At 41.8% G+C, this 15,768-nt stretch overlaps 1 protein-coding gene across 1 annotated transcript in view; it reads left to right on the forward strand.

Annotated features, from left to right (window-relative positions):
• The first annotated feature begins 482 nt into the window (after window positions 1-482).
• The window catches only part of LOC143934082 (ubiquitin carboxyl-terminal hydrolase 2-like), a 162,501-nt gene continuing 147,215 nt past the window's right edge, over window positions 483-15,768 (forward strand). Inside the window, exon 1 of the mRNA XM_077457388.1 lies at window positions 483-642. The gene's annotated coding sequence lies outside the window, so the exon portion shown is untranslated. The remainder of the gene's footprint in view (window positions 643-15,768) is intronic.

Raw genomic sequence — 15,768 nt, forward strand, 5'->3', positions numbered from 1 at the left:
AGTGCGGCTGTCCAGAATTTTCTACTCACCTTGATATGGTATTGTGTATACCTGTTCCCACTTCCAAAGCAAATCCTAAACTAAGCAGAACCAAGTGATTGGCTAAAATTGCACTTAAATACACGTGAAGAGTGTGATTTATTGGCATATCTAAATCTTTGGAAAAGAATTGTGGAATACGATTGGTCAAAGCAGAGGCGATGTTTACTTTTCCCTTAACAACATAGTTTCTGAGTCCTATAGAATTATAACATAGAAATAAAACACACATTAAAATAATTTCGATTGATTGATTTTTCTTATAATGATAGTATAGTGGTGCTAATTACCTCTGTACTAATTAGCTGAGCACCTCAGTCTGGAAGACCAGTGGTTAATTACCGTGAAAGGCTAGAATTTGAGACAGAGGGCACAGAGTCAGCAGCTATATTTATCCCATCTGTAACCTGAGCTTAGGATTCCTGGGGGAAGAGCAGATCTTGGGTCTGTGTTTGCTACGCAGACCCTTGCTTGACAGTTCACGGATCTGGGGATATGCACTGGCTTGTGATATTTCACTTTGCCCTGATTTCTGCCAAAGACAAGTTAAATGGAATTAAGGAGTTTGAACTCTAACTGCAACCAACTGCGTTCATAAAGAAGGTGAGGCCGAATGTGACCAAGTGGAACCATGTAGTAACCTTATAGAACTCAGTAGCTAACTGTATATCATAGCATTGAATTTCTTCTTTACTGCTATACTTATAGATATAATACTGTGTGTTATACTGAAACATAACCTAATAACCAGTCAAAATTTACTAGGTTGGGTAATGCAGTATCGTGAAGTTTAGCTACATTAACCTGCTAACCTAGTTTAGAACAATTTATAATTCACGCAGCTATTATGTTTCTGTAAAGGTGCCAATTGTAGACGGAAAGTTGAGTTGGATCATAGGGAATCAGCAATTTTATAAAAATACAGTTTTATGCATCATAGAAACTTGATTTTTGAGAACCCCTAGTTTCTAGGTACGTACTGAAGTTACAGCTCTATAATGACATTTGTACTCAATGTAAATTCCTTTTCTAGTTTGGTATTGGCCAACTGACAAGACCATTTAAGATGTCAATAATCTAGTCATCTCTCTAGTATAGCACTGTGCCAAGCAGGCCGTCTACCTGTTGCATGAAGACTTTTTATTTTTTTCTTTAGATCTAGTGGATAGAGAACAGAAGACTTTCAATTTTTTTTTATTGTTGTCTGTGTCCCCGCTGCAGAGATTCACCCCTCATCTTGTCCTGGTGACCACCGTCACGGGACAAAAAGTGAGTCAAAATACAACAATTTTAAAGTGGTGGCCAAAACAATAGGTGAGGGAAGATCTTCCAATCTTCCTGTGACAAATGTCTAAAATGGGAATTATTATAACCTTCAAAATATTTCTTTGCATTTCCTGTTGTGTCTTCCGGCCAGTAAGTGATGGAAAATTCCTGATGGAAAAATAACCTGATAGGGAGTTTAACCTTTTACTACTAATAATTACGTTTTGAATTTCTATTCACTGATTTTTCCACTAAATAAATGTACTCGCTCAGAACAATTAAAGTGTATGTAAAACTCAAAACTTTTTTTTACTTTTTGATAGAGTAGGGATAGATTAGAACCTCTGTCAAGTTTTTATCATTGTATGAATCTCCTCTAAGCAGTTTCGCCCACTCTGTTTGTCCTGGTGGGCATTGTTCGTAAGACAAAAATGAATGGGGAATTTCAGGAACACAATGTAGGGGAAATCTTCCATTAGTGACACCTGCTTAAGAGGAGAGATCCACTCACTTTTGAGAGATTTCCTCTTCCTGTTATATTTCTAGGACAGGAAGTGAAGGAAAATCTTCTAGATGGGACACAACAAAATATAAAGGACAGGAACTTGAACCATTCCCTACTCTATATAAAGCTAAATAAAATGACTTGGCTTTACATACACATTTTGTAGACTTTTTCCTTCTTTATTGGCAATGCATTTTTACATGAAGATCTGAGCATTGTTTATTATAATCCCAATTTGTATTATTTTTATTATTATTATTGCATGCTGGAAAATCATTTGTTGAGAAGAAAATACATACAATTGAAATTATTCATATACACAGAAGTCTGCTAAAATTGCAGAACTTGTTTTCCTAAATATCGTTTTTTAACCAGTTTGGCTCCAGAGCAATTTTTTTTTTTTCACATACATGTAAAAATCTTAATTTTTGGCAATAAAATGTATTAAACCCCCAGAACATTATATATTTTTTGAAAGCAAATGCCCTGTAGAATAAAAAGGTGATAGTTGCAAAAAAAAAATTCACATGATATTTGTGCAACTGTTTATTAATGGAAATTTTCACTGTGCTGCCAGCTCTGTGAAATAGATCGGCAGCTATGGAGCTGCCGTCTCACTTCCAATTTGAAGCCAGTCGCTGAACAAAACACACATAGGCTGATGGCTGCTGCTGTAGCCATCAGCTTGTGATTAAAGGTTCACTCTTTAGACGTACATAGTACACCCAAAGAGCTGAATTGGTTAAGTGTATTTGGTGTGATGTTATAGGGTTCCGGATCACCAGCCAGACAATTTTGTAAAGCAAACAGTTTTTCAGTATTTAAAATAGCCTGACAAAAATTTATTTTCCTTTAACATACCAAACAAAAACAGCCCATAACTCTGATATACAGAAAACAAAACTATGGCTCACTGCCAGTATAACCTAGTCCCACACAAGGGTTTAAGCTTCTGTGGGTTCCAGAAAAGGGGCCATAGGGCACAGTCTCGGTAGCCAAACAGTCCACATCTTTCTCACAACTGTGTCCTGTTCTATTCAATACCTCACAGACATCTGCTGTCTGCTTACTGCCCTTTTCAGCACTCTCTTGCAGGTGGGTTAACCCTTTCAGGACAAAAGTATCCCTAATCTGGGTTGGAGGTTCTTTTTACCCCAAATCTCTCTAAGCCCCTGAATTCCCATATCTGGCCTTATTAATCCTCGGAAAACTGTTAATCAGTTTTCCCCTTTCTACTGGATTACCCTGAAACCCTTCACCCTGCATGGGTAAGAACCCCTGAGTACTCCTGTTTCTTGTCGTCCCTTTTTAAAGGAACCACAACCCAAATAATGGGGACACATGCCTTTCTTCCAGGACCCATCCCTGGTGTCCTGTACATTGGTTTTCAGTGTATTCATTTAAAATAAATTTAAAATGGGTTGGAAAACAGATTGTAACTGTAATTACCAAAGCTGTCCAGCATCTCAACATCTCTATGAGTTCAAATGCCCTACTAGACAAATACAATTTGTGTTTCAAGCACAGCTGCCTGTGTCATGAGAATTATAGTTAATGTTCCACATGAAAAATAATAGCATGCACCTGAGCACAGGTAATTCTATGGTCATGTTGTCAATCACAGTTGCAGGTCTCAGTCTAACAATCAAGAACAAAGTAACATGGTTTACATTATTTCATTGTGCTCCTCTAGGTAAAACTGATGTTACAATGTTTAAAAAATACAAAAGTAAAAAACAATTATCCCCATTTCCCTTTAGGCTTGGTTCACATTGCTGCGATGCGAGAAACCACGCAAATCCAGTATGGGTTCCCGAATCGCATACAACTTGCAGGCAGTTCACACTGCCCTATGCAAATTGTTGCAGGTGTCAATACAAAGTTAATTACACTCCTAGATCAGTTCCCATATCGCCGTGTGAACTGTCAATTCGGACAGGAATCAGATCGCATGGGTTTTTTTTAGCACCCGGGTGTTAAAAAAACATCTATCCCATTCAGCTTTGATTTAGCAGGGTATCTTATTACACTATGGTTGGCTTGGCGCCCCTCTCTCTTTTCTTTTCTGTTCACAGCTTTGGGGTTCCTATCTTGACAAAAGAGGCAGCCTAGCTCAGCCTGTAGTCAGCTTACCACTAATTAGAATTTGCTTACAGCCTGCAGATTAAGTGGTGGTTCACTCCAGCGCGATGCGGGAACCAGCGCAATTCCAGTGCGGATTCCTGCATTGCATAGAACTCACAGGCAGTTCACACTGCCCTATGCTAACTGGTGCGGGTTTCAATAGAAAGGTAATGACAACCCCAGATCAGTTTGCATATCGCAGTGCAAACTGTCAAATGGTGCAGGAATCGGATCGTATGGGTGTGAACACCCATACGATCCAATTCCAATGCAGACCAAAAATGGGTCCCGCACCATTTTGGTGCGAATGCGATGCAAATTCTGCCACAGACATAGTATGATCTGTACAGCAGTGTGGTGTGATTCACAAGCGACGTCTAAAGACGCACCAGTGTGAACCCAGCCTAATCCTTTTACAAGCTGTCATTTGTATAGCTATTGATTGTATTTTGTTTTTTTATTTGTATTTGTTATGAATATATGAACAGATACTCTGTTTCCAGCAAGCTTCTACACTGCAACTCTCAACCCCTGTTCACACCGGTGCAACTTTTTATGTGATTTGACAGTTCCAAATCGCATGACAAGTTGAACCTCGTTGCCATCAATTGAACCATTCATATCACTGGGACTCATTATGAAAATGCAGATGATTGGTTTGCGCAAAAGGTAAAGCGTCTACAAACTACAGGATACATTTATGGACTTTTAATTTTTTTAATGTTTTTTACTAGTAATGGCGGTGATCAGCAATTTTAAGCAGGACTGCGACATTGTGGCGAACAAATCTGACCCTAAATTACACTTTTTGGGGACCAGTGACACCAATACAGTGATCAGTGCTAACAAAATGCACTGATTATTGTATAAATGACACTGGCAGGGAAGGGGTTAACATCAGGTCGATCAAAGGGTTAAATGTGTTCCCTCAGTGTGTTTTCTTATTGTGTGGGGGGGAAGTGCTGACAGGAACAACACAGATTGCTGTTCCTGATCACTAGGAACAGCAGACCTCCATGTTGACCCCTGTCAGAACGGGGATCTGCCTTGTTTGCAGGTGGCAGATTTCTTGCATTTTTAACCATTTTCAGTCAAGCTGCAATCAAATCCTGTTTGAACAGAAATTGGTGGTTTTGACCAAGTGCAAGGGAATGGGAACAAAATTTCCTTGATTGAACCTAGCAGAGAAATCTGTTCATTTTCGATGCAATTGGCTTAGTTTATTCTGGTTCTAATCATTTTTTTTTTCATAAACCTGTATTAAAGTTGTCAATTTATATCACAGTTAATAATTGGCTCAAATTCAAGTGATCAATCATACTTGGGATGCATTGCTTGATTTCAGGCATTCCTGGTCATTTGAAAGTGATAAAATGTGCCTGAAATTTGCCACATATAAGGCAAGCTTGAGCCTTCTTGATTAACCAGTATTTAGATAAAATAATAAGCATAAAGAGTGCATTATTTACCATCAAACTGACCTGTGGAATGCATTATAAAAGAGTAGAGTACCTATAGACACAGGGTGGTTGACCATACAGACACAATCAAACCACAATCAGACAACTGAAGGACCTGAGTATTTCATGTAAAGTAACATTCTGCTTAGATTGTTGCCCCAGTTACAAGCTTGCAAGGTCAAGAGCCTCCTATAGATGACATTTCCATCCAATTCAACTCAGGCTGATCTAGGTCACTTAATAAAAAACATTGTTTTGCATTATAAAGCATGAAGTAGTGTCTGCATAGTTAACGGACAGATGTATCTGCTTCCATGTAGATGTATAATTTGTTCAATAGTTAATAATGTTGCCACACAGAAGGAAAACAAGTCTTTCCTGTGTCCCCCAAAGGAAGTCATATCAATTATTTGAATAAAAATATTTCTCTCCTAGTCTTTAGCCCAATCTCTTAAACTCCTGCCCAAATACCTACTATCCAGTTCCACTTCCATAGCGTTGCCCCCTCCACAATCTGGTCTTATTGCCTCCTCTCTCTTCTTCCCCCACAATCAAATCCCTAGTTTGCTGCCTTCTCTTTATCCTCTCCTGTTTACAATGTGGTGACCAAAACTGGACTCCATATTGAAGATATACCAAAATGCGGGTCCCTAAAGATTAGTGACCCAAAAAAAAAAACAGTGGACACATCAAGGTTATTTCAAGGGTGGTCTGTTTGAATTACCTGCCAAGCGTGTTCTAGTGATCTATAGGTGCATCTTGTAAATAATATGAAACCAAGTTTTCTATAATCTTTAATAAATTACATTTTTACTGTGAAGATTTTGGTGGTCCTCAGCGAGCCACACTTTTCTTTGGGTCACTAATCTTTAGGGACCCACATTTTGGTATATGTACTGTGATAGAGGTTAGAGGTCAGCCCCATGCAATATCTATTACATGCATTATTAGTAGACCAATTTTTTTCCTTTTTCTCTGTATTCCATATTGAAGATGTAGCTAAGTTGGGCTGATATTTGCAGTCCTCCATGGATTTAGTGAACTATTAAAAGTGAGTATGTTCTCCTCACCTATCTAAAGTTTACAATAGTGGACGGGCCTGGTTGGGAGGGAACCAATCTGCCTAGGAAAGTACAGCATGGAAGTCTGTTCCAGCCCATGGTGTCATGTGTGTGTACTTTTACTAAGTAGTTAAAGCAGTTTTGCTTTAATGGCTAAAAGTTCCATTTATAGCAGCTATCTGCCTTTCTTACGCGTGTTGTCTTTCTATCCTAAGAACACTCTGTTATTGAAGTGGTGTGATCTATTACAACGTTACATTACAACTTGTTTTAAAAATAACATACAAAAATGTTTCCTAAATGATTCATACTACACAAAGCTGTAGAGTGTACATTGCACAAACAATAAATGCCATAACTGATCATAAGCTGCAGTGCTTGGAATTGGACAACCTTTAGTAACATGGCACCCCCCCCCCCCCCCCTTAGTGAAGAAGCAAATTTTGCACACTTGCACTGATGATGACACATGTACAAAACCTTCTATATGGAAATCTTCCCAGAGCTTCCATCTCATTCATTTAAAAAAAAAAAAAATGTTGCCATTATATACAGGTTGTATATCATTGTTAACTTATGTTGAATAGGTAAATAATAAAACCTTCCCATTTAACCTCTCGTTAGGGAAGGGTGGCAATTTGCTTTTCACAAAGAGGGCAATGTAACACATGGGCATGATGCTGGTGTCCAGCAGGTGATGTTATGGGGGGGGGGGGGGGACATGGGTTGAGAACCCTTTAAAATTCTTTGCTGCACCTCTTTGTTTTTCACGTCTGCTGTAAGACTTTGGATTCTGAACTTTTCATCCCACATCAAAAACATGCTGGAAGGTCAGCTGGCTCCTGTGTAAATTGGCCATAGTATGTGTGTATATGTATGTATTAGGGTTGCCAATTATCAGTAAATTTGGGAACAGTTTGTAAAATACGTCATTTTTGCATGTTAGTGAATGTCCTTTACGGATACGCAGACTGCTTGTCTGTAACGGACATTCATGGACAGATGCAAAAACAACGGATTTTACAAACTGTTCATAATTTACTGACAGCAACCCTGATATGCATGTAAACGCCTTGCAGTTCAGGAGCCAGCGCTGGTGCAAGAATTTTTGACACCCTAGGCGAAACCTCATTTTGCCGCTCCCCCCATTGACTCTGCCCATGACTCCACCCCCTTTGCAATATGTGACCCACCTGACCACTACACATTCACTGACCCACCTACCGGACCATTACACACACACTGACCCACCTACCTGACCATTACACACACACCGACCTACCTACCTGACCATTACACACACACCGACCTACCTACCTGACCATTACACACACACCGACCCACCTACCTGACCATTACACACACACACTGACCCACCTACCTGACCATTACACACACACCGACCTACCTACCTGACCATTACACACACACTGACCTACCTACCTGACCATTACACACACACCGACCTACCTACCTGACCATTACACACACACTGACCCACCTACCTGACCATTACACACACACACACTGACCCACCTACCTGACCATTACACACACACCGACCTACCTACCTGACCATTACACACACACTGACCTACCTGACCATTACACACACACTGACCTACCTACCTGACCATTACACACACACTGACCTACCTGACCATTACACACACACTGACCTACCTGACCATTACACACACACTGACCTACCTGACCATTACACACACACTGACCTACCTGACCATTACACACACACTGACCTACCTGATCATTACACATACACTGACCTACCTGATCATTACACATACACTGACCTACCTGACCATTACACATACACTGACCTACCTGACCATTACACATACACTGACCTACCTGACCATTACACATACACTGACCTACCTGACTATTACACATACACTGACCTACCTGACCATTACACATACACTGACCTACCTGACTATTACACATACACTGACCTACCTGACCATTACACATACACTGACCTACCTGACCATTACACATACACTGACCCACCTACCTGACACAATACACTGACCTACCTGACCATTACACATACACTGACCTACCTGACCATTACACATACACTGACCCACCTACCTGACACACACTGACCCACCTACCTGACCATTACACATACACTGACCTACCTGACTATTACACATACACTGACCTACCTGACCATTACACATACACTGACCTACCTGACCATTACACATACACTGACCCACCTACCTGACACACACTGACCCACCTACCTGACCATTACACATACACTGACCCACCTAACCATTACACATACACTGACCCACCTACCTGACCATTACACATACACTGACCCACTTACCTAACACACTAAACTGACCCACCTACCTGACACACACTGACCCACCTACCTGACCATTACACATACACTGACCCACCTAACCATTACACATACACTGACCCACCTACCTGACCATTACACATACACTGACCCACTTACCTAACACACTACACTGACCCACCTACCTGACCATTACAAATACACTGACCCACCTACCTGACACACTACACTGACCCACCTACCTGACCATTACATGTACACTGACCCACCTACCTGACACACTACACTGACCCACCTACCTGACCATTACACATACACTGACCCACCTACCTGACACATACACTGACCTAGCTGACCATTACACATACACACTGACTCACCTACCTGACACAATACACTGACCCACCTACCTGACACAATACACTGACCTACCTGACCATTATACACACACACTGACCTACCTACCTGACCATTACACACACACACTGACCTACCTAACTATTACACATACACTGACCCACCTACCTGATACAATACACTGACCTACCTGACCATTACACATACACTGACCCACCTACCTGACCATTACACAAACACACACTGACCTATCTACCTGACACACTAGCCTACCTGACCATTACACACACACACACTTACCTACCTGACCATTACACACATACTGACCCACCTACCTGACACAATACACTGACCTACCTGACCATTACACATACACTGACCCACCTGACCATTACACATACACTGACCCACCTACCTGACACACTACACTGACCCACCTACCTGACCATTACACATATACTGACCCACCTACCTGACACACTACACTGACCCACCTGACCATTACACATACACTGACCCACTTACCTGACACAATACACTGACCCACCTACCTGGCCATTACACATACACTGACCCACCTACCTGACACAATACACACACACTGACCTACCTACCTGACACAATACACTGACCCACCTACCTGACCATTACACACACACACACACACACTGACCTACCTAACTATTACACATACACTGACCCACCTACCTGATACAATACACTGACCTACCTGACCATTACACATACACTGACCCACCTACCTGATACAATACACTGACCTACCTGACCATTACACATACACTGACCCACCTACCTGACACATACACTGACCTACCTGACCATTACACATACACACTGACCTACCTACCTGACACATACACTGACCTACCTGACCATTACACATACACACTGACCTACCTACCTGACACATACACTAGCCTACCTGACCATTACACACACACTGACCTACCTGACCATTACACACACACTGACCTACCTGACCATTACACACACACACACACACACACACACCTACCTGACACAATACACTGACCTACCTGACCATTACACATACACTGACCTACCTGACCATTACACAGACATGGACCCACCTGCCTGACCATTACACATACACTGACCCACCTGACACAATACACTGACCTACCTGCCTGACACAATACACTGACCTACCTGACCATCACACACACACACACACACACACACACACACACACACACACACACCTACCCGACACATACACTGACCTACCTACCTGACCATTACACACACAAACTGACCTACCTACCTGACCATTACACACACACACTGACCTACCTAGCTGACACATACATTGACTAACCTGACCATTACACACACACTGATCTACCTATCTGACTCCTATTTCCTGCACTACTCACCCCCCATCCCCCACACACAGCTCGCTGTAGATAGGGAGGGTCCACCCTCCTTCCTTACCTCTGCTTCATCAACCATCACATCCAGGTTCTCCTCAGCACTGGGCGGGTGGTGTTGCTCTCTGGTGTCCCCGTTGGCCGGGAGGTCAGCTAACAGATGCTGCACCTCTCGATGCTCTGATCCCCACCAAGCCCAGCCCCTCCTCTGAAAACACACAGCGCCGCTCCAGAGGGACAGGCTGGAGCAAAGGAGTCCCGAAGCGGCGCTGTGAGCTTTTACTCTGAAGAGAGCGAGGGAACAGCGGGGCGCTCAGCAGGACACATCGGGGGGATTGGAGGCATGATACAGAGGCCGTGGCTGCGCCCTGGGGGGTAGTGCGCCCTAGGCGGCTGCCTACTCCGCCTAGTGGTAGCACCGGCCCTGTCAGGAGCACACACCTTAACCACTGCCTGCTGCCTGCATGACACCTTGGAGAAATGTCATGCATATGTAGCACTCTGGTCTTAAACAGGGCTGCTAATAAATCTAGTTGTGCTAGGTGGTAACTAGCCTGGCTAATTGGTAGTTTTGATTCACTGATTTCTGTCCTAAGTCTGAGTTGAATTTGTAGTCTCTCTCTCTTCTGTCAACAGGTGCCACTGTTGCCTTTGGCATTAGAATGATGGATTACAGTGAATTAAGGTGATGGGTAAATAACTTGTCATAGCCAATCAGCAGGAGTTTCTTTGGCTGCTATGCATGCTGGGATAGACTATTTATTTGGGAGGAGTCAGTTGACTGGGGTTCTTCCCGCCTAGGGCTGTGGCGTGTGTGTGTGTGTGTGTGTGTGTGTGTGTGTGTGTGTGTGTGTGTGTGTGTGTGTGTGTGTGTGTGTGTGTGTGTGTGTGTGTGTGTGTGTGTGTGTCGAGTAACTCCTGGTTGCTAGGCCTGAAGCCTATCCAGGAGTCATACTGGCTGCTTTATTGGGCGGGGTGAAATGCATCAGAGGGGCGTGGCTTAGGAGGAGTTCCAGACTGAGGCCATTCACATTCCTCTCCACCTGTTGAGCTAGTGGTGTGCGGTATCTAGCTCTTTGTCAAGCTGGGAGCAAACTGTGCACAATCAGCATATGTGTCCTCCTTACCAGGGCAGTTTCTTCCTACAATACTGTTGTAACAAGATTACTGTTGTCTATAATTATACAGCTTCAATCACAGTGTTCCGAAGCTTTAGGGAGGGTTGTTTGCTAACTAAATGGGCTTATCTGGCCAAACATGTATTTACAGCATATGAAGTGATACCTCCATTGTAATGTCTGCTATTAAATGTTTATGGAGTTTGCTACTATGACTGCATTTGAAAGAATTCAGCCACATGTTTATATGGATAGCATGCAGGTGGTTTATCCCTTCCAGGTTTATGTTGCAAGATCCAATAGCCAAGGGTGCCAGTTGTTGGAACCTTTTTGAATAAATGCCTGTTTGATTTATTGTTAATGTTCAGCTTATTTCCACTCCATAATTCAATTACATGCAATTCTATGCAATATTTCATAGTCCAGAATTCACGAGGCCCATAGTCCACTTAGAATTGACCTCTAGCTCACATTTCAGCAGGATCATCATAAAACTGCCTTATTGTAATTATATATTGCTGTTCCTTGGGATCCTACCTAAAGAGGAACATATGAGTAGTCAAATTAATTAATATTTTTTACATACATTGAGTGAGTTTCTGGATTATAGTACTCCTAAAATTGTGTATTTTTTTTTATATAATTCCTTGATTTTCGATTATTACCGATTGCTATTATTATGATATTATTATACAGGATTTATACAGCACCAACAGTTTGCAAAGTGCTTTATGTTAGGGCAAATAGTACAGTTACAATGCAATTTTAATACAGGAGGAATCAGAGGGCCCTGTACATTAGAGCTTACAATCTAAAAGGGATTCTATTCATCAGTTACTCCCAGGGGTTAATATTATTTTAATTGTTTTCAATTGTGGATTAGAGTTTTGTGGTACAATCATAAGAATAAAGATAGTTTTGTGTTTGTTAGGTATTGTGGGATATTGTGGGGTTGCTTCCATTATTATTTATTATTAGTTGTTCTTTTTGGTGAGAGTTATAGCCTCTAGTAGATGTGTTAAACAAAACAAAAAAAAAAACCCAAAGGACAAAAGTGCATCTTTTGTACCCATTTCATTAAAAAAATTAAAAAATTGAATAGGTTAGATGTAGGTAAATTTGTCTGGGCCTGGTTGTTTTTCCTAGGCCTGGTTGTTTATTCGGGGGTTGGGAGTGTTAGTGGAGAATGGGGTGTGACCGCCTACACTTGGACTCAGGGATACCTCCTTTGCTGGACAGTGGGCAGGACTGGGCAGAGAGGAAGGTCTGAGTGGCAGGAAATCCATGTGAAAGAATTGACCAATGGTTAATTTCTTTGGTCAATAGGTGTCTCTCATGTAAAAAGGGGGGTCACATGCTCAGGGAGGCTGGAAGTTCAGAGAGAGAAGAGGATAACCGGAGGAGTAGGTGTCCAGAGGACCCACAGCTGGTCCCTGGAGAGTCAATAATGACCATGTAGCAACTTAATGAAGACTGTGCATCCCATGCGGGGATGCACCGGACATCAAAGGAGGAGGAAGTAGAAGTCAAGTGGACGGAGAAAACTGGGAACCGGCTTTCTGTGAGTAACATGGACTGTTGATTGGGAGTGAGGAAAGAGAGTGCAAACCAGTAGTGCTATTCCATGTACACACTATGCGTCCAAGGACTGCAGTGAGGCACAAATTCCAGGACTTGACGGAAGTATGACAACAATAGTTATGGAAATAGGCAGTGTGGCCTGTGGCTTTGTAGTCTAACTCAACGCATTATTCAGAGTGGTGGTGATCTGTCCATACTGGAAGTGTTAAGTTCTAACTGAGCATAAGTTGAGAGCAGGAGGTAGTCACCAGGAGAAAGAAATGCAACTTACCAACATGATAAGATAACGGGGCATCTCATATCATCTACTACATCATCTATTGATTTACCCCAGAATAAAACATTATGAAGCTTAAAGTCGTTTGGTGTGTTAAATTGCATGGGGAAGGAAGAAAGGAGGCTAACTGACAAAAAGGTAATGAACAACATTGCAGCTCCCAAGGGAGTAGTGCGCTATATATATATATATATATATATATATATATTGATATATATATATGATCTTGACCAGAAATGACAACTCTCCCCGTTAAAGGCTCATACTGTACCCAGCAATAAAAACAGGTATTACAAAAAAAAGTTCAAAACAAAAACGTTCCACTGTTGCTGCAGATATTCCTCTAATAATATAAAATACATTTAAATTCATATAGATGCAGATGACAAATGGCAGTATACATGATAATTCATAACCCAGTTGAGCTCATGCAAGTGAAAACATTACATTTTTTTAATCCAAAAAGCTGCCCCTTTTGATAATAATTTTACTTATCACCTCGCGTTTAACAGCAGAATCAAATCAATCATTTGGAACAGCAATTGAGAAACTACATGACCACCCTAAACAATTAAACGCAACTGCCTCCTCTACAAACTCAATAAATAAATTGCACATATATTTGATAAAATAGACCACATAGTCTGAACTCCACATAAAATTATTTTGAATGTTTTAGGAGATCTGTCTGAGGATGATAGACCGTATCCCTTAATAAACTTTCTATAGTGTCCAAATTCAGGATGAGGAAAAGTACAAATTTTCCTCTCACATAATAATCTCTGATTATTCACTTTACCTAAACAAACATCAGCTTTTACTAATCTGTTCTCTATAGAGGGCACTCATTTGTGAGAGATTGACAAGTTTGGACAGAATTAAGGCACATAAAGGAGATTATCCTGTAACATCGTCTACCTTTTCTGTGCAATGCATGCTGTTTTGGAGGGCCAGGGATTGAACTGTGTCACAAATAGAATGTGTCCCCCCCATTACTTAGTTTTACTCCCTCTATGTTACCCCAGCTCCAGAGTGATCAAATCCAAAAGCTTTGGCGGATAACCCAGGGATAAAAATCTATCTACTTATAATTATTAGCCTTGCTTACTGTCTCATAGGATCAGACACAATCGTTTTGATCCTTGCCAATTGTTACTTAGGGGTAGCTTTTTTAAGAATTCTGTATGGAAGCTTTGGAATCTAAAGCCTGGTACGCACTAGTAGTTTTTTTCATTCAACCTAGCAGGGCGAATGAAAAAAAGCTGAAGAGCGGAGGAGCTGCTGTACTAACAAATCAATGTTAGGACAGCAATCTCCACTGCTGAGCTATTGTGTTCTGACCATATGCTAATATGCAAGTTACTGTCCTAAAAAGTGTTTGGGGGCCTGATCCTGCCCCAGGGGACATGGATCAATGCAGAAAAAAGTTTTAAAAACGGCCGTTTTTTCAGGAGCAGTGATTTTAATAATGATTAAAGTGAAACAATAAAAGTGTAATATTCCTTTAAATTTCGTGCCTGGGGGGTGTCTATAGTATGCCTGTGAAGGGGCGCATGTTTCCCATGCTTAGAACTGTCCCTGCACAAAGTGTCATTTCGCAAGGAAAAAAAGTCTTTTAAAATCACTTTCCATTGTCGGCTCCCGTAATAGCCGACAATTCACCTGCATTACATCAAAGGGGGCGGGGTCACCCATACGTCACTGGGGAAGCCCATGGCTTCCCTCATCAGCTTCAGAGGGGGCGGGGTCGGGTGACGGGTGGCCCCGCCCTCCTAATATAAGAAACGTCAGCGCTGGGATCCCCGCAGTGTCTCCGCAGTGGAGACAGAAGATGGATGTATGGACAGCGCTAGACTGAAAATCACCCGTCGCTGGATCAGATCAGCCATCGCTGGACCCCGGAAAGATGATCATCGGTCGCTGGATAGCAAGAGTGGATTACCACCGCTGGAATCTTTTTTAATTTTTTTTATTTTTAATAAAGGAATTTTTCAAACGTGTGTTTGTCTTATTTAACCATTTTTACACTTTCTTTGTGATATGGTAGGGGTACTTTTGTACCCACTTACCATTTCAAACAGGGGGGGCGGGATCTGGGGGTCCCCTTGTTAAAGGGGGCTTCCAGATTCTGATAAGCCACCCGCCCACAGACCCCCACAACCACTGGCCAGGGTTGTGGGGATGAGGCCCTTCTCCACATCAACATGGGGACATGTCACAGACC

This window comes from Lithobates pipiens, unplaced genomic scaffold (assembly GCF_037356315.1).
Source record: "Lithobates pipiens isolate NorthernLeopardFrog02 unplaced genomic scaffold, aLitPip1_a1.2 Scaffold_27, whole genome shotgun sequence".
In the NCBI taxonomy this organism is placed as follows: domain Eukaryota; kingdom Metazoa; phylum Chordata; class Amphibia; order Anura; family Ranidae; genus Lithobates; species Lithobates pipiens.